This window comes from Callithrix jacchus, chromosome X, assembly GCF_049354715.1.
Source record: "Callithrix jacchus isolate 240 chromosome X, calJac240_pri, whole genome shotgun sequence".
Classification (NCBI taxonomy): domain Eukaryota; kingdom Metazoa; phylum Chordata; class Mammalia; order Primates; family Cebidae; genus Callithrix; species Callithrix jacchus.
Window position 1 is genome coordinate 149,444,525 of NC_133524.1, and position 12,030 is coordinate 149,456,554.

The following is a 12,030-nucleotide window of genomic DNA, read 5'->3' on the forward strand; positions in this document are numbered from 1 at the left end:
GGTCCGAGAGGGGCTGGCCAGTGAGCAAGGATCACCAGTGACACTGGCAGCCTTTGCCTGGCACTCAGGTGTCCTCATTCCCAGGCCTGGGCCCTCCCTCCCAGCCCCGGGGCTCTGTACTGGGAACCAACAGATGCATACCACAGAGAAAGGACCATCCCCTCACCTGTCCATCGGCTGTTTAGGGACCACAATTTGCTGAGGACTGGGGACTTCCATGACCCTTTGTTCCCTGGCCATCTGACCCTGGCCTCAGCAGGACTCATCACAAAGGTATGCACCACAGTCAGCTCTTGGCTGGATCAGCCGTGAGCAGTGCCCTGGGGGCCTGGGAGAAGATGCAAAGTGGTGGGGCAGGTAACCCCACCTCAGAATTTCTCCCAGGAACTTACTTCCTCCCCCTGGCCAGAGAGGGCATGTGCTGAGTCCGAGGTCAGAGAGCACGGAGTGGGAGATGCATGAACACCCAGCCCAGGCAGCAGCTGCTCCAAGCTCAGGGAGATTCCTCCATGTGGATAGCAGCCATCAGTTAAATGAACAACCTCCATCCTCCAGGGGGTGCTCAGTATGTTCCCTGGTCCCAGAGAGAAGACGATAACCAGTGGCACAGCCCAAAGGGAGTCCTCTCTTCTTGTCAGCTCTCACACCCACTCCTAAACCTTTAAGTGTGGGTCTCCCCAGCCCCACACCCTGCCTCCCAGAGCTGCCCACACCTGTCCGATAAGAGGTGTTTGCCTTCAGCCGGGACCCACCCCTTGCCCAAGGGATGCTCTTGCTGGGGGCCACCAAAGGAGGCCGGCTCAGCAGGCTGCCTCTGCCTTTTCTCACTGGAGCAGGGCCCTGGGGCCTGGGGTGGAAGGACATGACCCCAGGGGGCCTGCCACTGTGTCCCTTGTGGGAGGCCAAGAAGGGACACAACCTGAATGCTCCTGTGCTCACAGCTCCTCTGCCCTCCTGTGGTGCCAGGGGCCAAAGTCCAGCTTCCAACCTGCTCCGGGTGGGTGGGATCTGGTGCCCTCTGGGGCTTCCCTCACCCATCTGGAATGTGGGGTGGGAAGACGAGCGGCTCCTCCAAGATGGCCAGAACTCAGCTCATGACAAATTTTCAGCATGATTGAGGCTTGCTTCAGTCCTGATTTTTCCCATCTGGGACCACGAGAAGTCACTGCCTGTGTGTGGGAGAGGGGGCCGGGGGTGTCCTGACACTGGCTCCAGGCCCTGAGGAGCAGCCTACCGCATATGCTCCAGGCTCTAGGGTTGCAAGAGTCAACACCCAGGAAAAGCTTCGCCAGAGTTGGAGTGGAAGGGGACTGTGTGAGTATGTGAATGAATGTGTGTGTGAGTGTCACTGCGTGTGCAAACTGAGTGGGGAGTATGTATGTGACTGTAACTGTGAGTGTATGTGTATGTGTGTGCCCTTGTGTGTGCTCACTGGGTGACTGTGAGTTGTGTAGCTGTGAGAGCGTGCAACTATGCATGAATCCCTATGTAACTGTGTGGGCCACTGAGCATCTGTGGGTGAGGGTGTGAGCACACATGAGTGTGAGGATGCATGTGTTAGAGATTGTGAGAGTGTGTGCATGAGTGTGTGTGTTGGTGAAAGCAGGCGAGTGCGCATGAGTTCGTGCATATGAGCAGGTGTATGTATGTGCATTGGAACGGGGGAGTGTGGGTGTGCCTGTGAGAGGGTGTGAGTAAGCCCATGTGAGCGCACATGTGAGCAGGTGTGTGCGTGTGTGTGTGTGAACCTCAGCCCACACTGAGAGGTGCCAGGGCCTTGGGCCTGGCTCTGGGATGGCAGATCTCACTGGCTTTCCACGGAATCAGCTACTTCCTGGGGAAGGGAGGGGCAGTCTGTGGGGGTTGTGACAGTTCCATGGTTGCAGGGGCAGCAGAACCTTCATGTTCTTTTGGTCTCTAGCAGAGTGGTACCTCCTTAAAGAGACCTTTCCTGAGCCACCAGCACCCTCTTTCGTGGCTCCCCATCAATGGAGTCCCATGGCCCTGCCCCCAGCGGTTTGGGTGCATTTGCCATCTGCTGGCCACTCCCTGTTTTGTGGTCCCCGATGTGTTCCCAGTGCTCAGCTCTGGTCTGGCACACAGGATGCCCGGGGCCCTATTTGTCCAAGGCAAGAAAGAATTCGAGGCTGTGTCCAGGCCTCCTGCACCTGCCCCAGGCTCCCGCCCTGACCCCCTACCTGTGCCCCAGCCCCGCCTCTGCTCTCTGCTCAGAATGCTGGCAAAGGCCACTCTGGGGTCAGAGGCCTCCACTGGCCCTGGAGCTAGGAAGCCTGGGAGTCCCAGGCAGGCACTGGGGTCTCTGTCCAGGTAGGTGGGAACTCGTGCTTGTGGGCGTGTCCAGGTGTCTGCCCTGGGGTTTGTCTGTGTGTCTGTTTCCACTCACAGCGGGGATGCTTGTGCCCCTGCGTGTCTGGCTCTGGTGCCCACCTGTGTGTGGTCTGTGTCCTGCCTAACGGTGTTCCCGGGATAATCTTTTGCCATCACCCGTGGTGAGGATCTCTGGTAAACACGGCTTCCTCTGGGAAGACGAATTTGGACGCCGGAACTCTCCACAGGTAGCGAGGCTACAGGAGCTCACCCGTGGATTGGAGCCCACTGAGGCAAGGCCCAAGGACCCCATGCTACACATTAGCCACCCGGCTCCACGTCCCAGTTTCCTGTTGGGGAGACGCACCTAGAAGGCAGGGGTCTGGAGAGGTAGCGCCAGCCTTTTGCCCCAGTCGCAAGCTCACTCGGGGTGCTCTCTCTGCAGTCACAGGTGCCGTGATTTCCCAGTTGCCAGCCCCACCCACCCCCAACTCCTCCAGTGCCCTTTGGGGGAAATGCCAGGCCAGGAAGGGCGGGCATCCCCGCGCATCCTGGGGACAGAAGGGCGGACACCGGGTTCGGGAGCCCCGAGGCCCCTGCGCCGCGCACCGCCCCCCGCGCCCGCTCCCTCCTCCCTCCCTCCTCCTCCCCCGGCTCTCTTCCCCCACCCCCCTCCCTCCCTCCGCGCTCAGAGCTGCGGCTGGAGTCGAGCGCGCAGCGTCGCCCGCCGCTAGTGCAGAGCGTGGGGAGCACTCCGCCGCAGCCCTCGCCCGCCAAGGAGGGTTGCGTCCCGCGCCGCCGGCCAGGCAGCCCGGTGCCCGGGCCTTTCCGTCCTTGGAGCGGATCGTTGCCCGCCGGGCGCCCGCCCGCAGCGACAGCGCCCGCCGGAGCGGAGGCCGCGGCAGCGGCTGTGCCCATGCCCGGGTAAGTGGTGCTTGGGGCGCGCGGGCGCCACCGGGGTGGGCGCGGACGCGGCGCGGGCATAGGCGCAGGCGGGGCCCGGAGGATGGCCCAGCAGGTGGCGCGGCGGCAGGTGGGGGGACGCGGGTCCCCACGCGAGGCACCTGCGCCCCGCACGGGGCCTGCTTGTCCTTGCGGCACCGCGGCCGCGCGTCACCCGGGGGCCCCAGGCCGGCGGGCAGCGCCCGGCATCCTGCACCCTGCGCCCTGCGCCCCGCATCGCACGCGCAGGCGCATCTGCGTCTGAAGAACAAGGCCGTTGGGGGCCGCGGGCCGGGTCTCAGGGTGGGCACAGCCGGGGGAGCGGGATCTGGGCCGGGAGCCCGCGGGTGCGCACGCACCTTCCCGGAGCCTCGGGCCCCCTCCCTCCGCACCCTCACACTGTATCATCCTCCCCCTCTCGCGTTCCCACACCGTCCCCACACGCCCACGGGGCTGCCCTGGAGACCCCACCGCGGTCCTGGGCAGTGCCCACGAGGAGCCGACCGGGGCGCACTTAGGTAACTTCTCCATCCCTTCCGGAACAGCTGTCTCCCCCTCCTCGTCTCTGTGACCTTGGCCAGCCAGCTTTTACTGTGGTCACCTCCGTTTTCTCAGGGGTGAAAGCTTTGACTTTAAGATTCTGGAATTTGGAATGGCAGGTGCCGCATCTCCCAGACCCTGAGATGATGGACTGCTCTCTCTAGGACCTGGTCTCCTTCCCTCTGCTGGCCCTTCTGGGAGTTAGTGGCTCAGCCAGCTGGCTGAGAAGGGGTGGGAGGTAGGGCAGGTCAGGGCTGGAGGGAGTCTTGGAGAGCCCTCCAGGGTGAGGGCTCCTTGAGGGTTTGGGAGAGACTGTGGAAAGGCTCCTTCACTCACTCAAGGGGCAGGGAAGGGACCAGAATTCCTCAACTAGATGCTTGCTATTTCCTGGTGAGGCCATATAACTTTCAAAGACCTCCAGGGCCTCCTACCTCAAGGGAGTCCCCGTCTGCTGAAGGGTCAAGTCCAGCCTGTCCCCAGCTGGCCCCCATCTTGAATTCTGCTGGCACCCTACAAGTTAGCTGACCTCCTCTGGCTGACTTGGGCACCAGTCTGGCAGGCACCCCCTGCACCTCCTCCCCTCCTTTGCCCACTAGGCTCTGTACCCTCACCCCTGCCATCACCCCTCACTAGTCAGTGACGGTGTTAAGGCAGGGACTGGCTCTTAACTTGCACGGGCTGCTCGAGTGCCCAGCACAGGCCTGGCACAGAGTGGGCACCTGGTTTCTGCATGGCATATTCACGATCTTGACCTCACTGAATCTGCAGACTCACTGAATAGGAGAGGTGAGGATTGGATTTTTGTCCCCATTTTTCAGATAGGATCATTGAGGCCCCAAAGAGGAGAAGGGACTCGGTCCTGAATTGAGGCTCCTTCTTTCATGAGTAGATGGCTGGGGACATTCCTATAGTCCTGGTGATGGGGGGAGAGGTTATCTTCCTGAGCTCCATCTGAGTCTCATATCAACCACAGGAGTAAACACACTTTTCACAGATGAGGAGAGGGCTGGGGGTGCCTAGGCCCCTGCAGGACTCAGCTGAGACTCAGTAGAGGGTCCCAAGGTGAGGTCAGGCCCTCGAGTCTGCGCCATCAGAAAGTGCTGGGCAGTTGTGGTCCCGGGCCATTGATTGTCCCTGCTGCTGGCCCCAAGGCGGGGAAAGGCCAAGGACATAGCCAGTCTCTATCAGCTCCACCTGGGCTGTGCCCAGCAATGCCAGGTGGTTTGAGCACAGGGGCAAGCATGCTCTCACACAGCAGGGGGTAACAGGCAGATGGAAGTGGGGCAGGCGTGGGAGGGGGCTTTGCACAGAGCCAGAATGAGAGCTGGTCCTTTGAGGAAGGAAGTCCCCAAGGCTAAAAGCATACCAGTGGACAGCCATGACGCCAGGCAGAAGAGATGCTGCAATTGGCTCCCCAAGAGGCAAGGAAGGGGCCAGAGGGGGCTCGTGCGGCTGCCTGGGGCTTCTGCGACAGCAGCTCCATGCCTGATGGTCTTTGTAACCTTGGCCAAGTCCCTTCTCCATCCCAGATCCAGGGAGGTGGGGGTGGGCCTGGGTGAGCTGGAGCTTCAGAGGTTGAATCATTCACTAGCAGGAGAAGCCGAGTCTGTGAGTCAGTGAGTGCTCTCCATCCCAGAACAGCTGCTCTCAACCCAGGGATGCAGCCACGGAGTGCCGAGGTCAGATTTGGAGGCCCCTCTGAGGATGTCTTGTGGAGAGGGGCCCCTTGCCTGTCCAGTAGACAGGATGAGGGTGCCCCTGAGCCCCAGGGGCTTCTGAGAGCTGAGTACCCGCTGGGCATCTTGCAGCCAGCAGAACCAGGCAGAGCTTCCTCTGGCCTTTGCACCTCCTCCCCCACCTCACAGAGCAAGTCATCAGCATATATGAACTCCCTTCTGATTTGAAATTGATGACAATAGTTATAATGGCAGTCACTTTATGTCAGATACTGAGTGCTCTGCAGACATTCCCTTGCCCACTTAATTGAAACAACAACAAATGATTGTAACCCCATTTTGCAAAGGAGAGTGAGACCCAGAGAGGTCAGGTGACTTGCCCAAGGTCACACAGCCGGTAGGTAGCAAATCCGGGGCTGGAATGCAGTCCGTCGGGCTCCGGAGTCTGGTCTGTTCCTGTATCTTGTGAACTCACTGTCTGGGGTAACCCCAGCTCTCTGGGCTGAGGCCGGGTATTCTTGAGAAGAACTTGCACCTCTGCCCCCTCTACCCAGTGAGAGAAATGGACAACAGGTGGATTTAGATCAATCTCCAGGCTTAGAAGTCAGGCACTCCGAAGCACTGGTGGTACATGTCAAGGGCAGCAGAGAGATAGGGACCTGGGCTGTGGCATCGAAGGCAGATGCTTCCATCTAAGCACTTGTGAACCTCACCAGTGCCATCTCTGACATGGGCCGAGGCACTGGGCTCTCGCTGTGCTGTGACTTTGCAGCAAGCTCCCAAGCAATACCATGGGCTGGGTATGCAAGGCAGAGACCCGGAGCATTCACAGGGCTCCTCCCTTCCCTGCCCTGGCTAAGCTGGCAGAAGCTAGGCCAAGCGGTGCCTAGCTAGAAGGCCCTCCCCTGCCTGGGCTCCTTCTGTTGGGTGGGTGGTGCTGGCAGCAGGCCTGGGAGCCTGCAGAAAAGGATCAGAGCCACGCATCACTGTCACCGGGGCAGAGGGAAGGAAGCTCTCAAATGTAGGGGAATTCGGGCATCCTGGACTGCGCAAGGTTAGGAAAGGGACAAGTCCAAGGTCACATGGCTGAGTAGGTGGCAGAACCCAAATCAGAGCAACAGGGCAAGGGTGGAAATGCCAATGGTTGGGGAATCTTGGGTCTGGCAGGCCTCTGAGCATGAGGAGTTTTCCGGAATCAGTGTCCTTGGAGAGCATCGTATTTAAAGTGGTCCTGAGCCAGCCTCTCTTGTTCTGTAGGTGGCTCCTTCAGGAAATGAGCAACCATTTTCTTCCAATGGGAAGTTGTCCCCTGAGGCCACAGGCCCAAGGCACTTTCTCCAGCTTCGCTGTGCAAGGTTTTATTAGAATGCACTTCCTCAGGTGCATAAGGCTGGTGGCTACCATCACAGACATTTTTCGTCACTCCAAAATGTTCTGTCACACAGAGCTGCCTTACAGGAAATGGAAACCCGAGTCCTCACATGGACCCTGAAACCACCTCCCACACCCACTCCCTGGTGGCACAAGGCCACTGATGCATCAGCTTGGGCTCCCGCAGAGAACCATCTTGAAGAGAAGCCCCAAAGAGGGCTGACCGGTCACAGATATTTGAAGATGTGTTCTGTGATGAGGTGAGCTCAGTCTGAAAGCTTGACAGGTAGGGGCAGAAGGTGCCAGGCTGGGCTTGAGCGGGTCGTTCCTCAGAATGGATGAGCGCATTCCATTGTCAGGAAGGGCCAGTCATGCCAGGGGCCACACCTTGTTCACGTGATGGGCATGAGGGACACTACCCTTGTTCACTTCGGGCCACGCTCCGTGTTTGCTGCCCTCCTGGAGCCTCTGCACTTTGCTACGTGTTCACCAAAGTAAAAGCACAAACCTGGCTGAGGCTGGGAGGATGGACAGAGGCCACCAATCCTGCCAGTATCTCCTGGGGCTCCAGTCCACAACCTGAGTCCCTGCCCATCCTTCCCTGACCCCGCCTCCTCTGCAGCCACACGTAGCTGATGGCTACCATATGGGACAGTGCAGAGAGGGAACATTTCCATCACTCTGGAATGTTTTGTCACACAGAGCTTCTTTAGAGCAAATGGAGACCCGAGTCCTCACCTGGACCTATATGTCCCCGCCAAGCCCACTGCCCCACAGCTCCTAGAGGGGCACACCGCCAAGCAGGGGCTCTCTGAGAGTTGCTGAGATACCTGGACAGAGAAGGGAGGAGGGAAAGGGCCTCCATACTAGTAGCCCACCGTTTCATGGGGGATGCCCAGACCTTGACTTGTGCTGACTCCGTGCACATCCAGGATGGGGCAAAAATCAGATCCAGCCACCGCCTGGCCCTTGTGAGGCCCCACTGCGTGTGCTCAGGAAACAGCAAGGAGGAGCCATGGGTTTTTTTTAAAAAATAACATTGATTTCTTCCTATTTAAAGACAATCCTCTTAACATGCTCTCTGTAGGAAACGTATGAAACACAGAGAAGTCGAAGATGGAGTAAAGATCACGTTTATTTCACATCACTGTCATTATTCCATGGGCTCAATTGTGTAATTCGGTTTTTACTTTATTAATGTAATCCCTTCCTAAATGAACGATTTTTCCAAAATGCTTATAGTTTAATTTTTTTAAGATTATGAACGCAGTAAGTGCTTATTGCAAATAAAGAATGATCTTGAACCGTGCAAAGAAATTTGATCATTCAACAGTTATTTACCAAGCACCCGGGATGTATCAGGCAGCCCTCGGTAATTACAATTTTCAATGGCTGAATAATATTCTCCCAAGAGATTGTAATTCGCTTAATTATTTGGCTATTTTTGGAAACCCGGGCAGTCAGATTTATTTTGCTCTTATACATGAGCTCTGCTGGGGAGCCTCTGTCCTGAGGAGACAGAGGCATCTTCTGCCAAATTGTTGTACAAAAGCAGTTTTGCGTCGCACCGGATGGTCGGTCTCGCTCACTGCAACCTGGCCAGCATTAGGTATTTGAATCAAACAAATTGTCACAAGTATCTGGGTCAAAAACATGTACTTTAATTTATGTGTCTTAAATTGCTGGTGGGGGGAATGTTTTTCCTTATGTTTATAAGTTGTCTTTTCTTTGTGAATTATCTGTTCCTACCCCCCTCCTTTTTTTTGAGACAGTCTCGCTCTGCTGCCCAGGCTGGAGTGCAGTGAGGTGGTCTCTGCTCACTGCAACCTCTGCCTCCCGGGTTCGAACAATTCTCCTGCCTCAGACCCAATAGTAACTGGGATTACAGGGCACACCACCATGACTGGCTAATTTTTGTATTTTTAATGGAGACAGGGTTCCACCATGTTGGCCGGGCTGGTCTCGAACTCCTGACCTCAGGTGATCTGCCCGCCTCGGCCTCCCAAAGTGCTGGGATTACGGGCGTTTATTGATGTCTTAGTGTTTCTCCTGCAGGCTGGAATAAACTGTATACATTTAACATATTTGCTGGAAATAATTTTGAACATCTTTGTTCTTTGCCTTTTTTTCCCATGCAAAAGGTAAACATTTTGTATCTCACAATTATTTATGTTTTCTTCGGAAAGTTGAGAGCTGTTCATTTATGAGTTTTCCATGTGTCTTTGTGTGTGTGTGTGTGTGTATTGGGGTAGTGTAGTTGCATTTTTAAGATATTTAACTCTTTCGGTATCAGCAAGCTTGTTCTGCAAAAGGCCAGATGGTAAATAGGTTTCCAGTCTGCAGGCCACATAGTCTCTGTCCCAACTACTCAGCTGTGCATGGTAGCCTACAGGTAGCCACAGACAATGCAAAATGAGTGGGCGTGGCTGTGTCTCAATAAAACTTTATTTGCAAGAGCACTGGGCTGCCAGATTTGGCACTTAAGCTCTGATTTGCCAAACTGTTGAATCCAAAGGAGATGTGTCTTGGGGAATCGTATGAGGCGAGGATCTAAGGCGCATCCTTTGCAGATTGCTACCCAATTGTCCCATGTCTAGTAGCAAATCAGTTGTTCCCTGGATGGTTTGCATGCACTGATGCTCGTCTGCAGTCAGGCCTGATGCTGGCTGCACGTGCTGTCCCACAGGCCCCTCCGTGTGCTCCTGTGCTGATGATGTGCTTCTGCCTCTTGTACCTGATATCGTTTCATACCTGACCTGCCAGCCCCACCTCAGTAAACCTAAAGCTTTGTCAGTCCCCCTCCCACCTCCCGCCAACATAAAGCACTGGGCGATACATTCTCTGGACATCCTCAGAGTTCCGATGCCGCCGATGAGTCCTGTCACCATGGGGTTGGGTGGCAGCTAACTCTGTGCAGACGCTGCAGATTTGCCTCTCGGCACAGGAGGTGGGTGTGGGCAGGAGAGCACCATCCTGAGCGAAGGCCCCCAGCTGAGGGTGGCCAGACAGACCCAGGAATGCCAGAGCCTCCTGATTGAGAAACACGAAACAAAGCTGGCAGCACAAGAGTGCCCGGGAGATTGGGAAGCCTCAAATGACAGGACTTTGGTCTTTCTGCAGCTCTTTTGGAAATCGCTGTCCTGACACTCAGAATTCTGAACCAGGCTAAGGCCCATGGAGTGGCCGGTTTGTAACAGAACCTACATTCCCATGGATTGCAGGCCAGGGGTGTGACAGTGGCACAGGGTGTGACCAAGTGGGGAGGGGCCTTTTCTCCAGATTGGACCAGCCTGATGGCAACTGCTTGGCTCCCCCAGAGAGCAGCAGGGGCAGGAGAGTGTGTCCAGCCCTGAGTCCTGGGAAGAGCAAGGGCTCTCTAGGCACAAGGGTCCATTCCACCCCCACCACAGGCCTCGACTCCATTTCTCCTGGAAGCATCCTGGACCAGACACTTCCACATCTTAGTTTGGAGCCACGGGCCCAGGAAAGATGGACTCAGGGGTCTCCGGGTACTCTCCTGTAGTCAGAGGACAGCTGCCAGCCGATGGTCCCACGCCTGGTGCAGGAGAGGAGAGTGCCCACCTAGCCTCGTCTCCCCCTCCTGGCCTGTAGTTCATCTGCTCACAATACTGTGACCAGCAGCAAAGCTCAGAAACTTCTGTCCTGGGGAATGGAGCAAGAGTCCCTCCTTGCGACCCATCTATGGGGCCAGAGGGTGAGGATGGGCTGGCCTGGGGGCCACTTCCCCAGACCCCTGTCCTGGTAACCCCTAGAGAAGCCCTCGTGGGGATGGGTCAGGGCTCCGTGGAGGAGGAAGCTGAGCTATAGCACCATCATGGGAGGGGTGAGTGAGATGGAGCTGGGCAGGGTTGGGATCTCCCCTAAGGCAGGAGGGAAGAGGGTGAGCACGCAGAGCAGACATCCACCCCTCCAGGTCCTGTCTCCAACCCAGCTGTGTGCTCTCCCAATGTCTTCCCAGTGGGGAGAGCGGGCGTCTGTCCATGAGCACAGAGTGGGTGGGAGGAATGCGGCTGATGACAGAGGTGATAAGAGGGTCAGGAACTGGAGGAGTGGCTGGCTGGTGGCGGGGAGGTGGGGGGACCTAATGGGCTGTGGGGCACGCTGAGGGAGAGACTCGGAACCCTGCATTGGTGTTGCTTCCAGCCTGAGAGGGGCCCTCTGCCTCTGCGCCCCCTTCAGGCACCCTGGAGTGCTGCAGGAGCTTTGTGGCACTTTCTCTGGGCTTTGCTGGAAGAGCTTTGGGTTCACATGCTGGGTTCCTCGGTCAGAAATAGTGTTTTAGGAGCCAGCAACGCTCAGTTCATGCGACTCAGACAGCAGCCAGGCCCTTGGTGACCTTCAGATCCTGCTGTCACAGCCTTGGGCACCCTCACCACTTGCTCTTCCTCTGTCACCACAGTTGGCAGCAAGCATCCTGCCCACCCCCCCAGCAGGGAAAGTGGCACAGATGCTCCTGTGTGCTCATTCCTTGGGTCCGGGTCACACAAAGGCAGCCTCGACTCCCGTCTTCAGGGAGCACCCATTTACAGGTCTGCCTTCCAGAAACCAGGACGCCCCTTCTACTGCCCCTGCCAGGATTCCTAATGGGGCCCCACGGTACTCATTCCCTAGGAGGACACGTGTGTGTGTCCTGGTAGCACCTTATTTAGTCACTGCCTGTCCGAGCTGGAAGGACTCAGGCCTGCCCGCAGTCCGATGGCCTCCAGCTGCCTGTAATTTCCTTAATTACCTATTTAGGCCTTGACGGCTTCCGGTCCTCAGAGCTGGCTCTGAGATTGGAAGCAGGCTGGGACGGGCACCAAGGTACCCAGACAGAGCTGGGGTGACTTGGGGCACCTCTCCTCCCATCCATATGCTCTCTGGCTATGAAGGGCTGGGAGGACAGGGACCCGGTTTACTACTGGACCCCAAACACAAGGTCTCTGTCCCTTTGCAAGCTAGAGTCTTCCACGCTGGCCACAGCCATCACGTTTCTAGGTCCCTGTGCCATCCATGCCATCAGAGCTGCTGGGCAGGCCAGGGCTGGCAGGAGGGGCATGGGGAGTGCGTGGGAGTGCGTGGGGAGTGCGTGGGAGCGCGTGGGGATTACATGGGGGCGGGGTAGTGGCTGGCCAGGCTCAGGCTGCAGTGCAGCTGGCAGCCCGCTGTAATT

At 57.2% G+C, this 12,030-nt stretch overlaps 1 protein-coding gene across 20 annotated transcripts in view; it reads left to right on the forward strand.

The window, feature by feature from the left end:
* Nucleotides 1–3,060: 3,060 nt before the first annotated feature.
* Nucleotides 3,061–12,030, forward strand: part of ATP2B3 (ATPase plasma membrane Ca2+ transporting 3) — a 59,700-nt gene continuing 50,730 nt past the window's right edge. For all 20 annotated transcript variants that reach the window (XM_035288024.3, XM_035288014.3, XM_035288018.3 and 17 more), the window contains exon 1: nt 3,061–3,252. The gene's annotated coding sequence lies outside the window, so the exon portion shown is untranslated. The remainder of the gene's footprint in view (nt 3,253–12,030) is intronic.